Genomic DNA, 12665 nt, shown 5'->3' with positions numbered 1-12665 from the left:
AAAATTAGAATATTAGTTGAAATATTTATTTCTTATTTAGAAATAAGATCAATATTGATAGAATTCTTGTTTGTGCAGATACCGAGAAGACTGAACTCAGGCAATATTCACATTAATGGATATTTCCAAATGCCTGTGTAATAAAGCAAAGGGGTCTCGGTGAATCTGGTGGACTTAACCGTCAGCACACAGTTTTTAAGAGGAAAGTAGTGTTTTACAAAAGTATGTTCTTCCCGTGCACGCCACAACACTATGGGAAATTAAAAAGGCAGCCCTTTAAAAAATGAATGGTATAAAAATTCACAGTAATGTACATCATTTTCTTTTACACAAGCAATCAAAGGGCAGTGCTGAGCAGGTATACTGTACGATACAAAACAGTGTAAATAACACAGCACTAACACACAGGGACAGAATGCTAACAGTGCTCTCTGGATGGTTCTTTTACTGGGTGAATACTCCAGCCAGAGATAATGAAACTCTGGGGTTCAACCAACCCTTTTCAATTAGACACAATTAAATACTCTGACATCATGAGGGGCCAGATGCTACAGGAATCATCAGTGAGGTTGGTGCTACTCTCTACAAGCATTTCATTACACGGTCAAGTGAAAGGACCCATACAAAAATGATATCCAAGCACAGGCTAGGCGATTTCAACCATTGCTATTGACAGAGGTAGGGAAAAGGCTGTCTGCAGACACAGGCTCTGCCCCCACTTTTAACATGGCAACGAACAGCTTCTTGCCATGCAGCACAGCCATTTTCTTCCCCTCCTTTTCACTCATGGCAGCAAATACATCTGAGCAATGCCAGGAGATTTGCCACATTGTCAGGTGTTGTTGAAGGTCAGAATGAAGTGTTAGCTTTCAGATTTGGCGGCTTTTCCCTGTGCTTCCCCACTTTGTTCTGTGGAGCTTCTCTGTCCATTGTCTTCACCTTCAGTCTTGTTGATATCAAGACCTGCTAATTTCAAGGCTAATTCATTGCTGTTGCCACTTACCTTATTTGTTAATTAAAAATACATAGTGTGTTCATGGACCATGAAACTTTTACCATGGAAATAATAACTGTTTTTTTATAGATGTGTTGGGTTACCTTTCAGTGATAAAAATTCTTTCACTTTTAAAATACACTATGGTGTAGATATTATATGCATTTATTTATTTATTTTAAGTCAGGATCTCACTGCTACTGCTTCCTGCTACTGGTTGTAGGCCAAGCTGGGGTTATACTCAAAGAGATCCAACAGACTCTGCCATTTGAAAGTAAAGGCATGTGCCACCCAGACAAATAACAAATATTATTATAATCAACAAAAACTTTATTATGTATAATTATATATATGAGTGTATCTCTCTTTGTAGGTGTAAGTAAATAAATATATTTAGAGATGTTAATATAGTGCATTGGCTTTATTTGCCACCAGAGCTGGAGTTATATGCAGTTATGAGATTACAGAAATGGCACTAACAACTGTACTTCATTCATTTTTTGAGAAGTAGTTGTTATTTAATAGGAAAACAATATCCCCAGATATGATATTTACTTTTATGCTATAGTATAATACACCCATATTGAACATGCAGACAAATAAACAAATACCTAGGTAAATTCCTAAATTTTATTTTACCTTTTTGGTTTCTGAGACAAGATTTCCCTTTATAACAGTACTCCATGTTCTGGAAATTCCTCTATAGTCCAGGCTGGCCTTGAACTCACAAAGATCTGCCCTATTCTACCTTCAGAGTGGTGGCATTAAAGGCAAGGACCATCAATGCCCAGAAGCTCCTGAATTTTAAATATGCATACATTCCATTCTTCCAAAAATATCTCATAATATTGACCTAAGAGTACCACTGTCTGCAGGCCAAAGACTATATGGGAAAGAGAAAACCATAAGGAAATAGAGAATGAGGTTTCAAATTGGAAAATCTGCAGGGTGCATAATTAAATCATGGATGGGAAAGATCTTCATAAATAAAAATATGGCTTTGAAAGGAAACCTAATTTTCCATCAGTAATGTTGGTTACTCCAACAGACGTAAGGGACTCTTTAGGAGTACAGTCCCCAATAATGTTTACCAGTTCAGTTTGAAGAAGAAGAGGATAAAAGTACACAAGGACCCTTCAAGATTATCTTCCATTTTTGATAGTGTAAACAAATATAACCTTTGCTTCATTCAGCTCCCATCCTGCACCTAGTACTTACAGGGAGAGATCCTCTGAAAAACTTATTAAGCTGTGTCTGTGGGGTTAGGGGAAGGAGAGATAAAGAACAGCCACTGTAGCATCCATGTAAGGAACAGCTGCCATTCTCCTAGGTCAGAGGTGCACAGCCTCTTCCAATCTATACTTATAGCAGGAGGACAGCATCTCAAGTACTGTGCTTCCATATTCTAACTCCTACCCCATATCAGCACTTTCAGGAGATAACCCAGTGTGACTGAATATGCTGCAGGGTAGGAATGAATAGATAAGTATTTTCATATCTTAATTCATTAGATTATTTCATTTGACATCACCATTCAATATTGAAGGATATCATGCCACGAACTAAACCAAGGAAGGAATCTGAAGTCACAAGATGATACAGAGACCATGCAGGAGTGCTACTTGATGGTTTGCCCCCTGCAATATGCTCAGCGATCTTTCTCATAGAGCCTATGACCTCTAGCCCTAGGATCACAACACTATCAGTTGGCTTCTCACTTCCAAAAGAAGCAGTAAAGAAAATCCTCTACATGTTTGCTTATTTCTCATCTACTGAGGTGTTTTCTTAATTGAGTTTCCTTCCTCCTAGGTTTCTTCTCTTTTTATGGAGATGTCAAAACACTACCAGAGCAAATGCATTGTAGACCCCATTACCTGGCTACATTCACATTGTTCATGCACACATTGCCTTGTTCCCTGCCTTATTGTAGTACTTTGGGGTAGGGTGGTATGGGGCATGAAAATCGATCATCTCAGGCTTTGATGTGTTGAGGAGTCTATCACCACTAGATCTGTGTTAATAAAACCTCTGGAGAAGTGACAGCTATTGGGAACAACTGTTTTAGAATGGGTCACCACTCCCTTGCATTTTCAAAATACCTTTTAAAGTCTTAAATCGAAATACAATTTTTAAATGAGTGACAGAAATAAAGGAGACACACCCCCATAGACTTAAATGTCAGAGGATGCCTAAAGCAAAATTCCACATTCCATTTACATATGTTACTAACTCCAACCGAGGTGTGGAATCAGAGCATGGTGCAGTAAAAGAATAATCCAAACCAAATATTTACTGAACAATCTAGAATACAGTACTTGTATCTAGACAGCATTATAAAAACCAAAACAAAAGAAATGAAGACAAGGAATTTTGGTGAGATTTTTTTTTATGATTTCTTAAAGATTGCTGGTGAATTGAGAAATCAAAGTCAGTGACAGTACATAGAAGCCAGGCACCCACTTTTAATATCAGCAGCCAGAAGATAGGAGATGGGAGTACACACCTTTAATCTTAGGACTCAGGATTAAGAAGTAGACAGAACTCTGTCAGTCCAAGGCCATCCACATCTACATGAATCAGTATAGAAGAGAATTATGATGCACCCCTTTAATCCTGACATAGGAAAGTACATCAGACAGAAGCAATATGTCAAAGAAGCTTTCCTTTTTCCAGCCACACTTTAGAGAGGCAGTATTTTGAGTACTTGATAGGTACTTTCTGCCTGAGCTAGATGTGAGAGCTAGTGGCAGGCTGCTTTGCTTTTCTGATATTCAGCTTGAAGCCTACTATCATTGTTTGGGTCTTTTATTTATTCCTGTTGCAAGGAAGCCTGTTTGCAAAGTCCAAACTAGACCCTATTATGAGGTCACAAAAATATTTGTCATTCTGTACCTCTGTGTAGAGTGTATGGCTGTATGAGAAAGAAATCTCTCATTTCAATTATATGATTATCTTCAAAATAAAAGAGTAAAATAAAATGTAAAAATGAGAATTTCTAAGAGTGATGCCAGAAAGATGCCTCAATGCAGAACAAGATATGTGTCAAAGGTCTGGCACCCTGTATTCACTCCCAAGGAAAAGGGGAGAAAAATTCCATAGTTAACCTCTGGCCTCTCAACATGTACACATGTATTCACACACCCATCCACACACAAACTCAAAACACACATAATAATAATAACAATAATAGGAAATTTGAAAGTGTGTTTTTGGTGAATTCAATAACCTCAACATTCCAGAAAGTTGAAGAAAGAATGAATTTCACAAACATGGAAGAAACAATGAATTTTACAAGGTTATCCTCTGGCCTCTACATGTTTGCTGAAGCATACATATATCTATTGAAATACAAACGCCACACGCATATAAAATACTACTACTACCACTACTAGTACTACTGCTACTCCTCCTACTACTGCTACTACTACAACAACTAATAATAATAATAATATTAATGGAAAATCATTAAAGTGTTTCTACAGGAATAAATATTGATGGATTTTCTCAATGAGAACTTGATTTTCTGAATTTGTTTTATATAAGTTTTTTAAAAATGGTTAATAACTGTTTCCAATAATATTGAAAATAAAAGGTTTGGGGAGATAGCTCACTCAATAAATATCTTTCCTGACTATCATGCAGATTGAGGTTGATTCTTCAGAACTGAGGAGAATTTACTGAAGACAACAAGCACCTGTGATTCCAGAAATGGGATAGGAAAAACAACACAATCTTGGAACTTACTGTCCAGGCTAGCCAAGTCAGCAAGTACTGGGTTCAATCTTCAAAGAGACATCTCAAACCATATTTAGGGCTTCCTTCCCTTTCTGCCGACCCATCAGCAACTAGGTGAGTGATTCCCTGCTCTTACCCAACTCCTGTCCAAAGCGCCATTCACCCAGATCTCCCTGGGCTTGTGCCTGCTTGAAATAGACACGCCCAGGCAAGGAGGAGCTCCCTGAATCTGGGTACAGGCCACTATTCTTTCCCTTCCCGACGACCTATCGGCAAGGAGGTGAGTGATCCACCATTCTTACGCAACTCCCTTTCAAAGCCCCATCCACCCCGATCTCCCCGGGCCTGCTCCTGCTTGGGGTAGACCTGCCCAGGCAGTGAGGAACCCCCAGAGCCTGGAAACACCCCACTCTGACTTCCTGTCCCGCCCCCACACACCTGATCCCTATGGAGGCCTAACTCCTTCAGAGTGAGGAGACTACCAAGAAAGGCAAGACCATCCAGAGCTTCAGACATTGAATTCCTGGCCTCCAAACACTACTGCATAACAAGAGGAAATAGAGAGACCCCACCTGTACTCACTGGAAAAAGATATGGGAAGAAGACAGAATAAGAACTCGATCAACAACAGAAAGACCAATATGACACCAGTAGAATCTGGGGACTCCACTCCAGCAAGATCTGAAAAGCCCAACACAGTGCATGAAGAGATGGACCTTAAAAATTATCTCATCAAGATGATAGAGACCTTCAAAGAGGAAACAAGAAAATCCCTTAAAGAAATAGAAGAAAAAGCAAGCAAAAATTACACGAAATGGAGGAAAAGACAAACCAAAAAATTCAAGAAATAAACAAATCTCTTAAAGAATCTAAAGAAACCCAAGATAAAACAACCAAACAAGTGAAGGAAGCTCTTAAAACAGTTCAAAGCATGAAATCTTAATTAGACACAATAAAGAAAACACAGAATGAGGCGATGCTGGAAATGGAAAGACTGGATAAACCATCAGGAACTAAAGACGTAAGTATAACTAATAGAATCCAAGAGACAGAAGAGAGAATCTAAGCTATTGAAGACTTGCTAGAGGACATACATTCATCAACCAAAGAAAACCTCATGTCCAACAAATCCCTAACACAAAGATATCCAGGAAATATGGGACACTGTAAAAAGAACAAACCTAAGAATAATAGCTGTAGAAGAAGGTGAAGAAACACTGCTCAAAGGTACAGAAAACATATTCAACAAAATCACAGAAGAAAACTTCCCCAACCTACAGAAAGATATGCCTATGAAAGTACAAGGACGCCAAACAAAAAGAAGTCCCCCCCCCCAGACACACAATAATCAAAACTCCAAATCTACAGAATAAAGAGAAAATATTAAGAGCAACAAAGGAAAAAAGCCAAGTAATTTATATATAGGCAAACCAATTAGAATCACACCTGACTTCTCAATGGAAACTCTGAAAGCCAGAAGGTCTTGGATAGATAACCTACAAGCACTAAGGGAGCATGGATGTCAACCCAGACTACAGTACCCAGCAAAACTTTCAATCACTATAGATGGAAAAAACAAGATATTCCATGACAAAAACAAATTTAAACAATACATATCCACAAATCCAGTACTACAGAAGGTTCTGGAAGGAAAACTCCAACCCAAGGAACATAACTACATGCACACAAACACGGGCAATAGATAACCTAATTTTACCAAACACAAAAAGAAGCAGGAGGGCGAAATCCACACACAATGACACCACCAACAATAAATCCAAAACAAACAAGAACCAATAAACAATGGACATTAATATCTCTAATTAATATCTCTTAACTTACTCATAAAAAGATATAGGCTAACAGAATGGATACGAAGACAGAATCCATCCTTCTGCTGTTTACAAGAAACACACCTCAACTTCAAAGACAGGCAATACCTCAGAGTAAAAGGATGGGAAAAGATTTTCCAATAAATGGGCTCAAGAAACAAGCTGGTGTAGCAATCCTAATATCTAACAAATTGGAATTTAAACTAAAAGTAATCAAAAGAGATGAAGAAGGGCATTTCATACTCATCACAGGAAAAGTCCATCAAGATGAAATCTCAATCCTGAACATCTATGCCCCAAATACGAAGGAACCCACATTTGTGAAAGAAACATTAATAAAGCTCAAACCACACATAAAACCACACACACTTATAGTAGGAGACTTCAACACCCTCCTTACGCCACTAGACAGGACCACCAGACAGAAACTTAACAAAGAAACAAAGATATGAAAGAAGTTATGACACAACTGGGGTTAATGGATATCTATAGAGCATTCCATCCAAACTCAAAAGAATATAACTTCTTCTCAGCTCCACATGGCACCTTCTCCAAACTTGACCACATAGTAGGCAAGAAAGCAAACCTCCATAGTTACAAAAGAATTGAAATAACCCACTGTATCTTATCAGTCCACCATACATTAAAGCTAGAATTCAGCAACAATACAAATGGCAGAAAACCTGCAAACTCTTGGAAAATGAATAACATCCAATTGCACCATTCCTGGGTTGAGGAAGAAAAAAAAACAAATTAAAGACATCCTAGAATGTAATGAAAATGCAGACACAACATACCCAAACTTATTGGACACTCTGAAAGCAGTGGGAAGAGGGAAGTTCATAGCACTAAGTGTCCACAAGAAGAAACTGGAGAAAAGTCACATTAGAGAATTGACAGAACAACTGAAAGCACTAGAGCAAAAAGAAGCAAACTCACCAAGGAGGAGTAGACGCCAGGAAATAAGCAACCTGAGAGCTGAAATCAATAAAGTAGAAATTAGGAAAACATTACAAAGAATCAATGAAACAAAGAGTTGGTTCTTTGAGAAGATCAACATGATAGACAAACCTCTAGCCAAACTAACCAAAAGGCAGAGAGAGAGAGAGCATGCTAATTAACAAAATCGGAAATGAAAAGGGGGATATAACAATGGACACTGTTGAAATCCAGAGAATCTTCAGGTCATACTTTGGAAACCTGTACTCTACAAAATTCAAAAATCTAATGGAAATGGACAGTTTTCTGGATAAATATCACTTACCAAAATTAAATCAAGATCAGTTAAACAGTTTAAATCGACCCATAACCCCTAATGAAATAGAAGCAGTTATCAAAAGCCTCCCTACCAAAAAAAGCCCAGGGCAAGATGGCTTCACTGCAGACTTCTACCAGAAATTCAAACAAGATCTGATACCAGTACTCCTCAAACTGTTCCGCACAATAGAAGCAGATGGGATATTGCCAAATTCTTTCTACGAGGCTACAATCACTTTGATACCCAAGCCACACAAAGATATGACTAAGAAAGAGAACTACAGACCGATATCCCTCATGAACATCGATGCTAAAATACTCAATAAAATATTGGCAAATCGAATCCAAGAACAGATCAGAAAAATCATCTACCACAATCAAGTAGGAGTCATCCCAGGGATGCAAGGATGGTTCAACATAAGAAAATCCATCAATGTAATCCACTATATTAACAAACTGAAAAAGAAAAACCACATGATCATCTCACTAGATGCTGAAAAAGCCTTTGACAAAATCCAACATCCCTTTATGATAAAGATCTTGGAGAGAACAGGAATAACAGGAACATATCTAAACATGATAAACGCAATATACACCAAACCAATAGCCAACATCAAACTAAATGGAGAGAAACTCTAAAATCAGGAACAAGACAAGGCTGTCCACTCTCTCCATACCTCTTCAATATTGTACTTGAAGTTCTAGCTAGAGTAATAAGACAAGAAGAGGGGATCAAAGGGATACAAATTGGAAAGGACGAAGTCAAACTTTCACTATTTTCAGATGACATGATAGTCTACATAAGTGACCCGAAATACTCTACCAGGAAACTCCTACAGCTGATAAACACTTTCAGCAAGGTAGCAGGATACAAAATTAACTCAAAAAAATTCTGTAGCCCTACTGTATACAGATGATATACTCAATGAGAAAGAAATCATGGAAACATTACCTTTCACAATATCCACAAGCAACATAAAATATCTGGGGGTAGCACTAACCAAAAAAGTGAAAGACCTGTACAATAAGAACTGTGAGACTTTAAAGAAAGAAATTAAAGAAGATACCAGAAAATGGAAAGATCTCCCATGCTCTTGGATAGGTAGAATTAACATAGTAAAAATGGCAATCCTACCAAAAGCAATCTACAGATTCAACACAATCCCCATCAAAATCCCAACACAGTTTTTCACAGACATTGAAAGAACAATACTCAACTTTATATGGAAAAATAAAAAACCCAGGATAGCCAAAACAACTCTTTACAATAAAAGATCTTCTGGAGGCATCACCATCCCTGACTCCAAGCTCTACTATAGAGCCATAGTTCTGAAAACAGCTTGGTATTGGCACAGGAATAGACAGATAGACCAATGGAATGGAATTGAAGACCCAGATATTAACCCACACACCTACGAACACCTTATTTTTGACAAAGGTACTACATCTACACAATGGAAAAAAGGTAGCATCTTCAACAAATGGTGCTGGCACAATTGGATTCGGACATGCAGAAGATTGCAGATTGATCCATACCCGTCACCATGCACGAAACTTAAGTGCAAATGGATCAAAGATCTTACCATAAATCCAGCCACACTGAATCTTCTAGAAGAGAAAGTGGGAATTACCCTGGAACAAATTGGCACAGGAGACCGATTCCTGAACATCACTCCAGAAGAACAGACACTGAGGTCTGCATTCAATAAATGGGACCTCCTGAAACTAGCTTCTGTAAGGCAAAGGGCACAGTCAGTAAGACAAAACGACCACCCAAAGAATGGGAAAAGATCTTCACCGATCCCACATCTGACTGAGGACTGATTTCCAAAATATACAAGGAGCTCAAGAAGCTAGCCAACAAAACACCAAACAATGAAATTAAAAAGTGGGGTGCAGAACTAAATAGAGATTTTTCAACAGAGGAATCTGAAATGGCTGAAAGACACTTAAGAAAGTGCTCAAAATCCTTGGCCATCAGAGAAATGCAACTCAAAACAACTCTGAGATACCACCTCACACCTGTCAGAATGGCTAAAATCAAAAATACCAATGACAATCTATGCTGGAGAGGATGTGGAGAAGAAGGAACACTCCTCCATTGCTAGTGGGAGTGTGAACTTGTAAGACCATTCTGGAAATCAGTATGGTGGTTGCTCAGAAAAATGGGAATCAATTTACCTCAATATCCAGCCATTCCTCTCTTGGGTATATATCCAAATAGTGCATGTTCATACAACAAGGACATATGTTCAACCATGTTCATCACAGCATTGTTTGTAATAGCTAGAACCTGGAAGCAACCTAGATGCCCCTCCACTGAAGAATGGAAAGAGAAAATGTGGTACAGTTATACAATGGAGTACTACTCAGCAGAAAAAAAGTAATGGAATCTTGAAATTCGCAGGCAAATGGATGGAACTAGAAGAAACCATCCTGAGTGAGGTAACCCAATCACAAAAAGACATACATGGTATGTACTCACTCATATATGATTTTTACACATAGAGTAAAGGTTTACCAGCCTATAATACTCTTCACGAAAGAAACTCGGAATCATGAAGGACTCTAAGGGATAAATAGATCCCAGGAATGGGAAGTGGCATGAACTCCCGAGCTAATTGAGAGCATGAGGGTAGGGGAGAGGGTGCTGCCACAATAAGAGCACAAGAAGAAGAGTAGAGGAGAGGAAATGGAGGAGCAGAGATATTGAGTAGGGGGAAGAATAGAGGAGACAAAGCAGGATGAGAGATACCATATCAGAGGGAGCCACTATAGGTCCGAGAAGTGTTCTGGATCTAGGGAAATCTCCAGAGACCTACAAGGATGACACGTTCTGACAGTCGGGGCAGTGGAGGAGAGGATAGCCTAGAAGCCATTCCCCTAGAATGAGATTGATGACTACTCTCTATGCTATCCTAGAGTCCTCATCCAGTGGCTGATGGAAACAGAGACAGACATCCACAGATAAACACTGAGCTGAAATCTGGAACCTAGTTGAAGAGAGGGAGCAATGAAGATCGAAGGGGTCTGTACCAGGTTGGAGAAACCCACAGAAACAGTTGGCCTGAAAAAGGGAAAGCATATCGACCCCAGATGCTGTCTGGGAGGCTAGTGCGGGACTGATCCGGCCCCCTGATCATGGATGGCAATGGGGAGGCCCCTGCACTCCGGGGAGCCTCTGGAGGTGGACTGGCCCTTTTCCCTGGTGTGGAGGGGGCACTTTGAGAGCCCATCCCATGTGAAGGGTTAAACTTTGTCTCTGGACACATGGGGAGGGGCCTAGGCCCAGCACAGGAAGATTTGGTGGACTTTGTGGAGCCCCTGTTGGAGGCCCTACCCTGCCTGGGGAGTGGTGGGTGAATGGGTTGGGGGGTAGGTTGGAGGTCGGGGGGAGGGATGGGGGATGAAGGAAGGGAAAGGGAGAGGGGACTTACATGTGAAACAAGCCTGTTCCCTAACTTGAATTAATAATAAAAAAGGGAAAAGGAAAAAATGAAAATAGAACTAAAACCTGAAATGAAAAAATAATTCATTTACTATACCTAATAAACACTTCTCAATGGGCTACATGTTCCAGAAGCTTTCAGCTCCCAGCAACATACACCTTGCTTGAACTTCTGATTATTGGTCACCATTAGTCATTAACTATAGAGTGATATGGTGAAACCCACAGAATCAGCTGACCTGAACATTGGGGAGCTCTTGCTCCCCAGACGGATAGCTGGGATACCAGCATGGGACTGAAAAGACCCCAGGAACATGGGTTTCAGTAAGGAAATTTCAGAAATCTACAGGACCTCCTATAGTAGTTCAGTACTTATCCCTAGCACAGGTCTGGACTTTGGGAGCCCATTCTACATAGAGGAATACTCCCTGAGCCAAGACACACGGGGGTGGGCCTAGGCCCTATCCCAAAGGATACAATAGACACTGATGACACCCTATGGAAGGCCTCACCATCCAGGGAGAGCAGAAAGGATATATGATAGGTAGGGTTTTAGTTGAGGGGTGGTAGGGAGGATGGGAGGGAAAGGGAACGGGATTGTCATGTAAAACAATCTTGTTTCTTGTTTCTAATTCAAATAAAAAAAGAAAATAGAACTAAAAAAACATATTTAAGAAGAAGAGAGAATTTCATTTAATGCCATGAGTTTTTTGATAGTTCAGAGATTATCTCCAGTGATATTCTTTGTCCTACAATGCCACATCCCCTAATCTGCCTCATAAAGCCACCAATTAAGATTCATTATTTACATTAATGAGGCAAATAGGGGCAACTATTTGAAACCACCATGTTCCACTCTATGGCTCTAATATTCTCACAGCCGTATCATAATGTAAAATGGTTTTAATTCACCTTCAAAAGACTTCTTAAGCAAGTCTATGGTAGCACATTGCTTTAATTCCAGGCAGAGGCAGTCAGATTTCTGAGTTATCAGCGACTCAAGTCCCCTGAACCCTTTCCAGGAGATCCAGGACTATTTAGAGAAATCCTGTCCCAAAAAAGCCAATAAAAATTATTTGTAATATTTGAAAGAATTAATAATATAAAAGCCCATGGTCTTTTTTATGACTTAAGGAAATAACTTAAATGTAAAATTCTGTAAAATCAAAATCAAATTTGATATTCACATCATACAATGGCACAGAGTATATATTAACTTTCTGTTGAAATGGTGTGATGCTGGCCTGAAAAATGCTGTGGATGATCCTGAGCTTGATATTCCTTGCATAAATAAAAAACCTAGACTGATATAGGGATTCAAACTTCAATCTGAATATCAGAGAAACAACCAGCTGGCTGGTAGCTTCTTAACTTCTACTTTGGCCTGAATAGGCTGATT

The sequence above is a fragment of the Cricetulus griseus genome, chromosome 3 (genome assembly GCF_003668045.3).
Source record: "Cricetulus griseus strain 17A/GY chromosome 3, alternate assembly CriGri-PICRH-1.0, whole genome shotgun sequence".
NCBI lineage: Eukaryota > Metazoa > Chordata > Mammalia > Rodentia > Cricetidae > Cricetulus > Cricetulus griseus.
Note: the sequence above shows the minus strand (reverse complement) of the source record.